Below are 14297 nucleotides of genomic sequence, written 5' to 3' on the forward strand. Positions count from 1 at the left end.
GACAGTGGTTATGGTAGCGCAACAATATGGATGTACTTACTCCCACGGAATTGTACACTTAAAGTGGTTAAGATGGTAAATTTTATTACGTGTGTTTTACTACAATTAACAAAAGTTCTTTCCTGCATCAGGCCAAAATCCACCTTCCCATGAATTCTTTGCAATGATCCTAATTCTTCCTATACTTAAACAAGTTTATTCCCTCTGTCCCATACCACTGTTCGGATAGGAAAGGAGCAATAATTTATTTACCCATCCCCTTTACATGGCCCAAGTCGTGTACTGGGCCCTGTTCAGGGTACAGAGACCAAGGAAATATGGATCCTGACCTCACAGGCTCTTAGTCCAATAGAGGAGGTTTTTTTAAAGGCCATAAATAATTATAATATTTTATATGTATATTTGTACAATAAGCATAAGCGTCAAAAAAGAAATACTAAGAAAATAGCACAAGAATTCAAAGCAAGGGAAGATTAATCTATGGAAAGGATCAAAAAAAATCAAGAAAAGCCTCAAAAGCTAGAGATAACACTTGAGATCGACCTTGAAGATGGTGAGGAAATTAGTTTCCACTGAGGGAAAGGTAGTGGTTAAGAGCTGGACTCTGGAAATACACTGCCTGGGTCTGAATCCTAGGCTTTGCTACTTTCTAGCCTGGTGACTTGGGCAAGTTACTCCGTGCCTCTGTTTCCCTCCTTTATAAAATATAAAAATAGATATGAGAATTAAATGCATTTATACATGAAGAATACCTAGAACAGCGTCCAGCATGTAGCGCTGTATACATGGTAGCTGTTGTTATTATAGAGAAAACAGCAAAGCCAGAGATGGAAGAGGTGAGAAAGAATGAGACACATCTGGGAGAAGCAGACAATCCCCTTTAAGCACCCTTCCTCATACGATCCATCCTTCCCTCAAACCCAGCTAGACATAAACGTTAGCACAGAGTCTGGCCTGTGGTGGATATTTAGTAAAGCTTCCCCCCCACCCCCATTCTCTTTTCCCTTTTTCCTCTCCATAGTTCTGGCTTGTACTTTGCCTGTGGCACTTATATTCTGCCTTGTATTCTAATTACCTGTGTTATAGTATCTGCTGCTTGTCTGCCTCCTGAGGGAAATGGTCTCCTCAGCCCTAGTTCCCAAACATTGCCATGCATGAGACGCTCTTGGGGGGACTTTATAAAAATATAAATTATTAACAATCAGTCAGACCTAGGAGCCAGAATTTCTAATGGTAGAACAAGAATATATATAATTTTCCCAGGCTAGGGGTCAAGTTGGAGCTACAGCTGCTGGCCTGTGCCACAGCCACAGCAACGCAGGATCCGAGCTGCATCTGTGACCCACACCACGGCTCGTGGCAACGCCAGATCCTGAACCCACTGAGCGAGGCGAGGGAATCCGCAACCTCATGGTTCCTGGTCCCAGGATTTGTTTTTGCTGCGCCACAACGGGAACTCCAAGAATGTATATTTTTAAAAGCTACAGGAGATTCTGAATCAGTCCATCAGTAGACCCCATATATGAATATCAGTTAACCTATAGCACCTAATGATAATGTGGACATGCAATGAGCATTTGTTGAACTGTCATAGCCTGAAAAATGGAGGATCAGGACATAAAATGAGGTTGAAGCTGTACTGGGAAGACATGAAATGCCAGGCTGAACTGGTTCAAAAGGCCAAACGAAATAACCAATTTCTATCTTCCAAGCAACAATCCCTTGTTAGGAGCTTTATCTCAAAAGCGCTTTCATGCTCTTCCAGGAAGTGTTGCACAATACCCGTGAAAGCACTTTTAAAAATGGAAATATAAGATGATATTATCATTTGGACACTAATTTGTTTATTGTCATATAATCATTACAAAGGAAACCACACACACACACACACACACACACACACACACCCCTAAAGTTTAATGTGATTTTTTTAATTGGAAAACCTAAAAGGAATTCATGTTTTTAAATCGACAATGAACAAAAATTCATTTCAGGTCAAATGAATAAATCTCTTTTCTTCTAATACAGGTACTATTATGGAAGCTAGAAGCCTTTTTTCACCCAGATCTGAATAAGTTAAAATCAGAAACCAGTACCATGGAAATTTAATTTTAAAGCTAATTCTCCAGTTCTGAGTTCCCACCAAAGTACCAGTGAAACTCATACCTTACATAGAGGAGAATACAATACCTTCCCCACCCCATCTTGACTAGGCATGTTTTGGAAACACTTATTTTGACCATTTTCTGATTCTCCCAGAATCCTATTGCAGTTTGTTAGCCAAGTAACTAGGGCAGAAATATTTAAACAACTCTGAGCTGTCATTCCAATGTATTTTCCAGGAGTCTGAATTATTTCTTGAGCTACAGCTAATGGCCACGTGTCAGATTTACTTGAAATATATCCAAATCCTCAGTATGTAGCAAGTAAACATTTACTCTTCAATAATGCCTCATCTTATTCAGACTTCCAGTAAAGTCAAGATTTATAACTTCTCCCCCCAAAATGCTCACCACTGCTAAACGCCATCCCTCAAAGACCGATGATGAAAGGAAAATGTTACCAACACTGTAGACTCAAATATTGACATGGCTTCAAAGACTATTGCAAAAGGTACGGGTCTCTCTTTGAAGTATTGAAAAACTGGATAAATTCTACCTTCCTGGGTGTTTTAAGTTAGCTTGTTAGTACCCAGGGGAGAGAAGTGGATGACCTGTCAAGACTGGGAAAATTGTGCACAACTGATTTTTAAAAATCCAATGTTGACAAGATTGTAGAAAAAGAAGCGCTCTCATATACTGCTGTTGAGAACAGGCAGTGGTATAATCTTTTTTGAAGAAAACTGGGCAAGAGCCATCAATTTTTAAATATGTACTATCCCTTGACATGGCGGGATGTGGAATGTATCTTTGGGTACACTTACCAATGTACGCAATGTCCCGGCTGAGCAGTAACAAACCCACCTGGTATCCATGGGGATGCAGGTCTGGTCCCTGGCCCCGATCAGTGGTTAAGGATCTGGCATTGCTGTGAGCTGTGGGGTAGGTCACAGACGCAGCTTGGACCCCACGTTGCTGTGACGATGGCACAGGCCAGCAGCCGCAGCTGTGACTCAACCCCTAGACCGGGAACTTCCCCTATGCTGAGGGTATGGCCCTAAAAAGACCAAAAAATTTTTTAAAAAGTATGCAAAGACACAAGGATGGTTACTGCAGTACTGTTGTGATAACAAACTTGACACAATCGACATGTCTACCAATAAGTGAAGGGCTAGGCAAATTTCTTATAGTCAGAATACTATGCAGGCATTAAAATGAATGAAGAATATCTATAAGCGATAATAGAGAAAGGTTTTTTTTGTTTTTTTGTTTTTGTCTTTTGAGGGCTGCACCTGCAGCATATGGAGGTTCCCAGGCTAGGGGGCAAATCGGAGCTGTAGCCGCCAGCCTTCACCACAGCCACAGAAACGCCAGATCTGAGCCATGTCTGCGACCTACCCCACAGCTCATGGCAACGCCAGATCCTTAACCCACTGAGCAAGGCCAGGGATCGAACCCGAAATCTCATGGTTCCTAGTTGACTGTTTCCTCTGTGCCACGACAGGAATTCTTTTTTTTAGAGAAAGATTTTTAAGATGTAAGTTAAAAAAGCAGTCTACAGTGTGATATATATGCGCACACACACAAACGTTCATTCAGAAAGGGAGTATAAATACACACATACGTATGTATTTGTATAAGCGTAACACTTTTTAGAAAAATACGAAAAAAATTTTAAGGGGTAGACTCTGAGGAATAGAATTAGAGGTAAGGACGAAGAGAAAGACTTGTTAAATGTTAAAAATTGTCATCCAGCTATAATACTAAAAAAGTATATAACAACTCTTTAGAGTGCTCTTTGATGGTTTCTTATAAACAGGAGTTGCCGTTGTGGCAGAGCGGACACGAATCCGACTAGGAACCATGAGGTTGCGGGTGTGATCCCCAGCCTCACTCATGGGTTAAGGATCAGGCACTGCCATGAGCTGTGGTGTGAGTCACATGTGGCTCGGATCTGGTGTTTCTGTGGCTGTGGTGGAGGCCGGCAGCTGTAGCTCCAATTCGATCTCTAGCCTGGGAACCTCCATGTGCTGTGAATGCGGCCCTAAAAAGACCAAAAAAATAAGAAATAAAAATGAAGTTAAACATATGCTGCCCTCTGATCCAGCAATTTCACTCTGAGTTATTAACCTAAGAAAAATGCAAAAGGTATGTCCACAAATAGACCTATACAAAAATGTTCGTAGCATCTTTATTCATAACATCCCAAACAAGAAAGAACACAAATGTTCATCAACAGAAGAACAGACAAACTGATATATTGAAACAATGTAATACTATTTAGCAGTAAAAAAAGAACGAACTCCTGATACAAGAAAATTTTTGATGATTCTTACAAACATTCTATTAAGTTAAAGAATCCAAACACAGGAATTCCCATCATGGCTCAGTGGTTAACGAATCTGACTGGCATCCATGAGGACACAGGTTTGATCCCTGCCCTTGCTCAGTGGGTTAAGGATCTGGCATTGCTGTGAGCTGTGGTGTAGGCCAGCAGCCACAGCTCCGATTTGACCCCTAGCCTGGGAACATCCATATGCCACAGGGCCGGCCCTAAAAAGCAGAAAAAAAAAAATCCAAACGCAAAGAAGTACAATATACACCATGTTCCATTTACATGAAGTTCGAAGATCAGCAAAACTAATCTACGATGATAAGTCTTAACCTGGTTGGGGGGGGGGCAGGGTTGGAGAGAGAGGGAGAGAACGTTTGAGGGAAGTCAGGGGATTTACAGGGGATTTACCGGAAACAGACAGAATGGAACTTTCTGGGGTGATGGAACATTTTAACGTCTTGTTTTGGCTGGTAGTTACATGGATGTACACAAGTATCTAAACCAATCCTCTATTTAAAGCTTACAATTCAATGGTTTTGAACATGTTCACAGATATATGGAACCATCATCACGGTAATTTTAGAACATGCTCATTACTTCAAAAAGAAATTCCTCGCTCTTCAGCTGTCTCCACCACTCCTCTGTCACTACGAATATGACTTGCTGTTTCTATCAATTTACCTATTCTAGACAAGGCATATCAATGGGATCACGCAATATGAGGTCTTTTGCAACTGCCTTCTTTCATTTAGCAAAATGTTTTCAAGGTTCATCTATGTTGTAGCATGTATCAGTACTCCATTTCTTTTATGACCAAAGAAAATGCCAATATATGAAATCATCACATTTTGTTGATTTATGCCTCAGTTGATGACAGATTTCTAGGTTGCTTCCACCCTTTCGGCTATTATGAATAATGATGCTGTAAACAATTTTGTTTTTGCTACACACAGAACTACCCAATGACCCAGCAATCCCACTCTTGGGCATATATCCGGACAAAACTTTCCTTGAAAAAGACACACGCACCTGCGTGTTCCTTGCAGCGCTATTCACAATAGCCAAGACATGGAAACAACCTCGATGTCCTTCGACAGATGAATGGATGAAGATGTGGTATATATACACAATGGAATACTACTCAGCCATAAAAAAGAACAAAATAATGCCATTTGCAACCACATGAATGGAACCTGAGACTCTCACACTCAGTGAAGTCAGTCAGAAAGAGAAAGACAAATACCATACCTCGATATCACTTATATCTAACACATGGCACAAATGAACCTTTCCACAGAAAAGAAACTCATGGACATGGAGAACAGACTTGTGGGTGGCCAAGGGGGAGGGGGAGGGAGTAGGATGGACTGAGAGTCTGGGGTTAATAGATGCAAACTATTGCCTTTGGAACGAATAAGCAATGAGATCCTACTATATAGCCCTGGGAACTACATCTAGTCACTTATCTCGCATGATAATGTGAGAAAAAAGAATGTATACAAGTATGTGTGACTGGGTCACCTTGCTGTGCAGTAGAAAATTGACAGAACACTGTAAACTCACTATAACGGAAAAAATTTAAAAATCATTATTTAAAAAACTTGAGGCAAAAAAACAATTTGGTTGTGGTGACAGCTGCATTTTATATTACGAAAAGTACACCTCAATTTTAAGAAAAAATACGGATATGAAAAAAATCATACTGTTACAACAAAGCATGATTGCTGAGTGTTTCAGTGGATGGTAGAACAAAAGTATCTCGGAATGGCCAACAAGTCAGTTATAGTAAAAACATGTTCTCTCAGAGGAGAAAAAAGTTAGGTGTCAATAAAAACAACGAAATGAAATGCCACATTCGTCTCCTGATGAAACACAGGTATTTCCTTTATGAGAAAGAGGAAGACGTGGGAAAGGAGAATTTAAATCACTGTCTCAAAGGCAAACAGTAAGTCTTCAGTGACCACACCGCCAACACATGTACCAGTACGCTGATTCCTCCATGTCCCAAGAGCAACGAAATCAACTCTAAAATATGACCTCATTCTTTGAGGGATAAAGGAAAAAGTTTAGTCGCTCTACCAACAGCAGCACATAGAATAAAAGTAATGTCTGCATAGTACTGGGCTCAATATTCACACAGAGAAACTGATGTCTTGAGACAGTCATAGTAGAAGGAAAATTATTTTCTTTGCAAATTAAACAATGTTCTTTTCCTGAAATGGTTACAAATTATTTCTCATACCGTGATACAAACAAATGCTTTATTATGAACAACAGTTAACTGGATCCATTACGATGTCCTCCTAAAAGAAAGGTAGGAAGAGAATACCAGTAATTATCGTTTTCCTCCTCTGTTTTTTTTTTTTTTTCCCTCTTTTTTTCTTTTTTAGGCCCACACCTGCAGCATATGGAAGTTCCCAGGCCAGGGGTCCAAACTAGAGCTGCAGCTGCCAGTCTACAGCACAGCCACAGCAGCAATGCTGGATCCGAGCTGTGTCTTGTGACCTACACTGCAGCTTGCAGCAACGCTAGATCCTTAACCCACTGAGTAAAGCCAAGGATGGAACCTGCATCCTCACAGCTACGAGTTGGGTTCTTAACCTGCTGAGCCACAATGGGAACTCCCCCTGCTCTGTTTTGGGGACTCTGCTATATACTTTACACACACATATCTACTAATTTGATCCATTGCACAGCCCTATTAGGTAGATACTACATTTTATTCCTATTTTACAGGTACAATGACCAGGAATAACAAGGCTATATACTGAAGAGTGGAGAGGCTGAGACCAAAGCCATGACCTCGTTCATAGAGAACATAGGTACATCCCCTCCATTATCCCCTTCCAGCCACAGCTACTTCCTAAAAGTTTATCTGCCTGTTGTTGCTACTTTCTCACTTCTAGATCTTTCCAAATTCCCATGTGCTTCTACGCAAATCATTTCGCTAAAATTGCTCCAAAATTAGCAATGACTTGACAACAGCCAAATCCAACGGTTTCATTCTTTATCAACCACTAACTTTTGAAACACTGTCCCCTCTTGGATAACTGAGCATTTCTTCTCATCATCCTTAAATGTCTTTTCTCTCCTACGCCTCGAATTTTTATAGACCTTAGGGTGTTATATTGATCTTTGTGTTAGATCTGCCAACATGGTATGCCAAATATTATCTCCTCTGATTAAGAAGCTCATTTAGGAGTTCCCTGGTGGCACAGGAGGTTAAGGATCCAACGTTATCACTGCTGTGGCTCAGGTAACTGCTGTGGCATAGGTTCGATACTCTGGTCCCGGAACTTCCACATGCCCTGGGTGTGGTCAAAAAAAAAAAAAGAAGAAGAAGAAGAAGAAGCATCAGCTTATTTAATAGCTTAAATAAATGAAATGCAGGAATGGATTCCTGCTTACAGCATGCACTGGGCTTACCATGTACACTATCATCCCGAAGCAGTCAGTCCAATAAAATAATGTAAGGGTCTTCGGAAGTCTCAATCATAGTGCCAGCCACACTGTGCAGGGCTGTGCTCCAAAATTCAGAATACTTCATCCATGATGCTGCTTCTCCACAGCCAGGACACAAAAAAGGATCAAAGGATGGAAAGGGAGCAGATCTTACCATTATCCTGAATGATCCACTGCAAACATTTATTTGCCATTCCTGAAACTCTGGGCTCTGCTGATTTCAAAGTCTTAGACAAAACAGTGGTTACAATGAACTGGAAGCAGAGCCTGCCGCCTGGACACTTCATGACACTGACTAACGGGCAAAGAAGATTTACTGATTGACCCGATGGTGGTGGGTATGCTGGGTTGTTACTACATGAGGACAAAAAGGATTAGCCTGGAACCCAAAAGATACTATGGAGTGCCTCTCAGTAACTCCCATGTCTTGTAACAAAAGCTAGTTTACCACAATAACCCAAAGAAGCAGGACTGCTAAGAGCAAGCACTATTCAGAAATGAAGTTTAGGTTATTTCACCAGATAAGAAACTACAAATGAGGTGCTTGCTAAGGACAAAAGAAACATGGAATGGCTGGTAAAAGAAGGAAATTACACATCCTGGCTATGGCCACCTACAAGCTGTAGAAAGAAGGATTTAATAGTGACAAGTAGCCGAAACGGGACGTTGACAGTTTAACAGGATGATCTTCCTTGCTTTATCCTGAATATATTTGTTCTTGTTTTTTTTGTCTTTTTGCCTTTTCTAGAAGGGCCGCTCCCGCAGCATATGGAGTTTCCCAGGCTAGGGGTCTAATTGGAGCTGTAGCCACCGGCCTACACCAGAGACACAGCAATGCAGGATCCGAGCCGCATCTGCGACCTACACCACAGCTCATGGCAATGTCGGATCCTTAACCCACTGAGCAAGGCCAGGGATCGAACCCACAACCTCACGGTTCCTAGTCGGATTCGTTAACCACTGAGCCACGGCGGGAACTCCTATCCTGAATATTTTTGTGTGTAATAACCAAATCATTTTGTTTCCCTCTCTTCCATTATCTCTCACCTAACACAAATGTATGTAAATAGAGATTAACTTTTTTTCTAAAAGTACCCTTTATTTTTTAGAGCAGTTTTAGGTTCATAGCAAAATTTAGCAGAAAGCGCAGAGATTTCCCATACACCCCACTCCCCGCCCCGCACAGCTTCCCTCACTATCAACATCTGGTACCAGAGGAGCATTTGCTATAACTGATGAAGCTACGCTGACACATCATTTTCACCCAAAGCCCATGGTTTACACGAGGGTTTGCTCTTGGTGTTGCGTACATTTGAGAAATGTGTAATGACATGGAGCCACCAACAGTTTCACTGCCCTAAAAATCCTCTGTGCTCTACCTGTTCATCCACTTTCCCAGCTGCTGATCTTCTTACTGTCTCCATGGTTTTAGCTTCTCTAGATTGTTTTAGGGTTGGAATTATATAGTATGTAACCTTTCCAGAGGGGCTTATTTTACTAAGTAATACGCATTGAAGTTTCCTCCATGCCCTTTCATCACGGGATAACTACATTTTGAGGAGGGGCTGCATAATATTCCATTGTCTGGATCTACCACTATGAATTTATCCTTTCACCCAATGAAGGGCATTTTAGTTGTCTCCAAGATTTGGCAATTATGAATAAAACTTCCATAAACATCTATGTTCAGGCTTTTGTGTAAACAAAAGTTTTCAACTCATTTGGGTAAATGCCAAGGAATACAATGGCTAGATCTTATAATAGGATGATGTTCCATTTTGTAAGAAACTGCCAGCATTTGGTGTTGTCACCATTTTGGATTTAGCCCATTCTAAGCAGTGGTATCTCAGTGTTACTTTAATTTGCAATTAACTTAATTGGCAGTATTTAATTTGATACATGATATTGAGGGTATTTTCATATGCTTATCTGCCATCTGTACATCTTCTTTGGTAAGGTGTGTTTGGATCTTTTGCCCATCTGTAAATCAGATTATTCATTTTCTTACTCTTTACTTTTAATAGTTCTTTGTATATTTTAGATAATAACTCTTTAGCAGATGTGTCTTTTGCAAATGTTCTCACCTAGTCTGTGGCTTACCTTCCCATTGTCTTGAATTAGGTCTTTTTGTAATTCTATTTCTCCATCATTTCCCCCTTTTCTGTTAAATAGGTATTTTCAAATGTACCATTTCTTTGTCATTTCTTTATATATATTTTTAGTTATTTTCTCAGGGATTATTCTAGGGATTGCAAGTAACATCTTAATTTGCAGCAACCGAGTCCAAATTAATACTGATTTAATTTCAATAGCCCACACAAAAATTTTCTCCTATATAACCCTCTCTCCTCCTCCCTCTTTTGTGTTATTATCAGACATATTATATCTCTATGCATTGTATAAAAGCAACTTAGATTATTGCCTTATACAGTTGTATTTTTCATCAGATATAAGGGGGAGAGTGACAAAAAATACATTTAAATTATCTTTTATATTTACCAGTGTAGCTGCATTTACCACTGCTCTTTATTTCTTCATGTGCTCTCTACTTCACTGCCAAGCGCACTTTTTTTTTTTAGTTTTTTTTTTAAGTGAGCTTTCATTTCAGTCTGAATGACTTCCTTCCTTTCTTCTTCCTTTCCTCCCTCCCTCCCGCCCTTCCTTTCTTTCTTTACAGCTGTACCTGAGGCACATGGAAGTTCCCAGACTAGGGGTCAAACCAGAGATGCAGCTGCTGGTCTCTGCCACAGCCCTCACAACAAAGCCACATCTATGACATAACATGGCAGCTTGCAGCCACACCGGCTCCTTGACCCAGCTGAGCGAACCCAGGGATCTAACCCATATCCTCACAGAAACAATGTCAGGTCCTTAACCTGCTGAGCCACAACAGAAACTCCCTCGTTATTTCTTGTAGAGGAAGCCTGTGGTAAATTCTCTCCATTGTTGTTTATCTAGGAATGTCTTAACATCTTCATTTTTTAAAGGCAGTCTCCCTGAATACAGGATTCTTGGTGGGTAGTTTCTTTCATCACACTGCCTCCGGGGTTTCTGAAGAGAAATCAGAAGATCTTTAGTACATGATGAATCACTTCTCTGTTATTGCTTTCAATATTCTCTCTGTCTTTTGCTTCCAACAATTTGATTGCAATGTGTCTAAGTGTGGATCCCTTTAAGGTACTTCAGTTTTGAGTTTGTTAAATTTCCTGGAGATATATATACATCTTTTTTCCTTAAGTCTGGGAAGTTTATCAGCCATTATTTCTTCAAATCTTCTTTCTGGCCCCATTTTTCATCTCCTCTCCTTCTGGGACTATTATTCTGTATGTGTTGCTACACTTTGTCCGTGTCCCACAAGTCTTCAAGGCTCTCCTCATTTTTCCGGCATTTTTTTTTTTCTGTTCCTCAGACTGGATAAGGTCAATTGACCTGTCGTAAGGTTCACTGATTATTTTCTTCTTCTGTCTGTTCGAATCCAGTATTGAGCCCCTCTAGTAAACTTTTCATTACAGTTATTACACTCCTCAATGCCGGAATTTATTTGGTTCTTTTCTATAACTTCCATCCAGTAAGTGATATTCTCTATTTGATGAATTCTTGTTATACTCGCCTTGAGTTCTTTATATACAGTTTCCTGTAGTTCTTTGAACATCCTTAAATAGCTGAAGTCTTTGTCTAATAAATCCGATATCTGGGTTATCAGAGTTTCTACTGATTGCTGTTTTCCTTTGTGTATGAATCATACTTTCTTATTTCCTTGTATATCTCATAGTTCTTCATTGAAAATTGGACAATTCACATAATATGAGGTGGCAACTCTACAAATCAGATTCTCCCCCTTTCCCAGAATTTTTTTTGTGTGTGTGTCTTTTGTCTTTTTTGTTTTGTTGTTGTTGTTGTTTTTGTTGTTGCTATATCTTGGGCCGCTCCCGCGGCATATGGAGGTTCCCAGGCTAGGGGTCGAATCGGAGCTGTAGCCACCGGCCTACGCCAGAGCCACAGCAACTCGGGATCCGAGCCGTGTCTGCAACCTACACCACAGCTCATGGCAACGCCGGATCCCCAACCCACTGAGCAAGGCCAGGGACCAAACCCGCAACCTCATGGTTCCTAGTCGGATTCATTAACCACTGTGCCACGATGGGAACTCCTTTTCCCAGAATTTTGCTGTTGTTAATCTATTGACTTTTCCCATCTAACTCTGTAAAGTATGTATTTTTTTGTCACAACTGGCCCCTGAATTTTCTTCTCACTTAGTGGCCAACTAATGAGTGGAAAGAGATCTCTCCTTAGATGCCTAGGATAAGCCTCCCAGTCTTTGCTGAGGCTGTGTGTGTGTGTGTGTGTGTGTGTGTGTGTGTGTGCGTATTGGGGGGGCCACTAAACCAGGGAGTTTAAAACTCCATCTTAGCCTTTACGTCCTGCTTGTGAAGAGCCCCAAAGTTAGAGCCCAGAGATGACTGCTTAGGACCTTCTCGGGCTTTCCTGAGCATGTACAGTCTTGGGCATGTGCTCAGCCTTACGTATGCATGTGGTGCTCTAGATTCCCAGGAGTATGTCAGGTCTCTTCAAAGCCCCCTATAAACATCGCACTCATCAGCTTTTTCTTTTAAGTTTTTTGGTTAATTTGTCGTTTGCTCCAATTGTTATTGGTATCATAGGCAGCTACGTATCGCTGACTGTTTTTGATAAATGACTCTGAAGAAAATACTGTTTGCACTGGGCAAGTTCTCCATCAGGTTACATAAAGATAAGCTTTTTGAGAGAGGGTTTACCAGGGAACTTCCAGATAGGCCAAATAATGACAATTCTGAATATGGGGCTTTGAAAGCCCTCCAACTGCATTTTATCTCCTCCAGGGCTGAGGAAACTGCTCGTTCTCACCGTGAACACAGACTGTTGGTTTTGAAGGCTACCATGCAGCCGGGGGAATGGAGTGCTATCAGAGCAGGTCAAAATGCCACAAAGCTTACTGTTCTTAAAGAGAGACAGGTGCCGGCTTGTTTTTTAATAAATGTTCTCCCAGATGGGTGTAAGCCTTTGGTTAATTTCCAAAGTTCCGAAAAAGTTGATCTTCATGATTTTTTCAAGTGTTCTTGGTAATTTTACCACAGAGAGTATTTTCAGATGTTGTTATTCGGCCACTCCCAATGACATCACTCTCATTCACCTCATTTTTAGATTACTTGTAAAGATATTCAATTATTCCAAGCAATAATAGTATCTTGTGGGGTTTATAATATATTTAGACGTGTGCAGGAGTTCCCTCTGCAGCACAGCAGGTTAAGGACCTGACGTTGTCTCTGCGGTGTTGGATTCAGTCTCTGGCCTGGTGCAGTGGGTTAAGGATTCAGCATCGCCGCAGCTGTGGCATCACAGGTCACAGCTGCAGCTCAGATTCAGCCCCTGGCCCAGGAATTTCCATATGCCACAGATGCGCCCCCCCCCCACAAAAAAAGACGTATATGCATGATAATAATAGCAAAAAGGGCAGGAAGGAGAACACAGAAATATGCTGTTGTAAAAATACCTGACATTCTGTGCGAAAGGGTATGACATTATTTGAAGGTGGTTAATCAAAGATGCATGTTGTAAATCCTAGAGCAAACACTGAAAACATAAGAAAAAGACATCATTCAGGAGTTCCCGTCGTGGCGCAGTGGTTAACGAATCCGACTAAGAACCATGAGGTTGCGGGTTCGGTCCCTGCCCTTGCTCAGTGGGTTAACGATCCGGCGTTGCCGTGAGCTGTGGTGTAGGTTGCAGACGCGGCTCAGATCCCGCGTTGCTGTGGCTCTGGCGTAGGCCGGTGGCTACAGCTCCGATTCAACCCCTGGCCTGGGAACCTCCATATGCCGTGGGAGCGGCCCAAGAAATAGCAACAACAACAAAACAAAAAAGACAAAAGACAAAAAAAAAGAAAAAGACATCATTCAATAGAAGAAAATAAAATATGACAAAATACCTAATTAATAAGTAATTAGCATGAAAGTGAGAAAAGAAAGAACCAAAGAAAAGGATGAAACAGAAAACAAATAGCAAGGGGGTACATTACACTGTAACCATATGTGCCCGTTTACCTGCCTCTGGGGCCTATCTACACACACCCGTTTTCTCCATTACATTCTAAATTTACCTAATTTTGAGTGATAAACAGAAATAAGCCAAAGTTAATTGTGCTAATGAATACACTATTAATTCTAACTTCTCTATTTTGGTATTTATGATAATTTATAAAATTTTATTTCATTAATATATACAATATAGAAAAAATACAAAACTCACCTAAGTTCATAAAATAAATCTCAGAATTTTAGCGCTAAGTTCTTTCCGAAACCGCTTTGTATAATTTCTTCATTTTACAATTAAGAAAACTAAGAGTTAAAGTGATTAAATGACCG

The 14297-nt window shown here is 40.7% G+C and overlaps 1 protein-coding gene across 2 annotated transcripts in view; it reads right to left on the reverse strand.

Moving 5' to 3' along the window:
• Positions 1-14297, reverse strand: part of SCP2 (sterol carrier protein 2) — a 121777-nt gene that overhangs the window by 38192 nt on the left and 69288 nt on the right. The window lies entirely within an intron of this gene.

This window comes from Phacochoerus africanus, chromosome 8 (assembly GCF_016906955.1).
Source record: "Phacochoerus africanus isolate WHEZ1 chromosome 8, ROS_Pafr_v1, whole genome shotgun sequence".
NCBI lineage: Eukaryota > Metazoa > Chordata > Mammalia > Artiodactyla > Suidae > Phacochoerus > Phacochoerus africanus.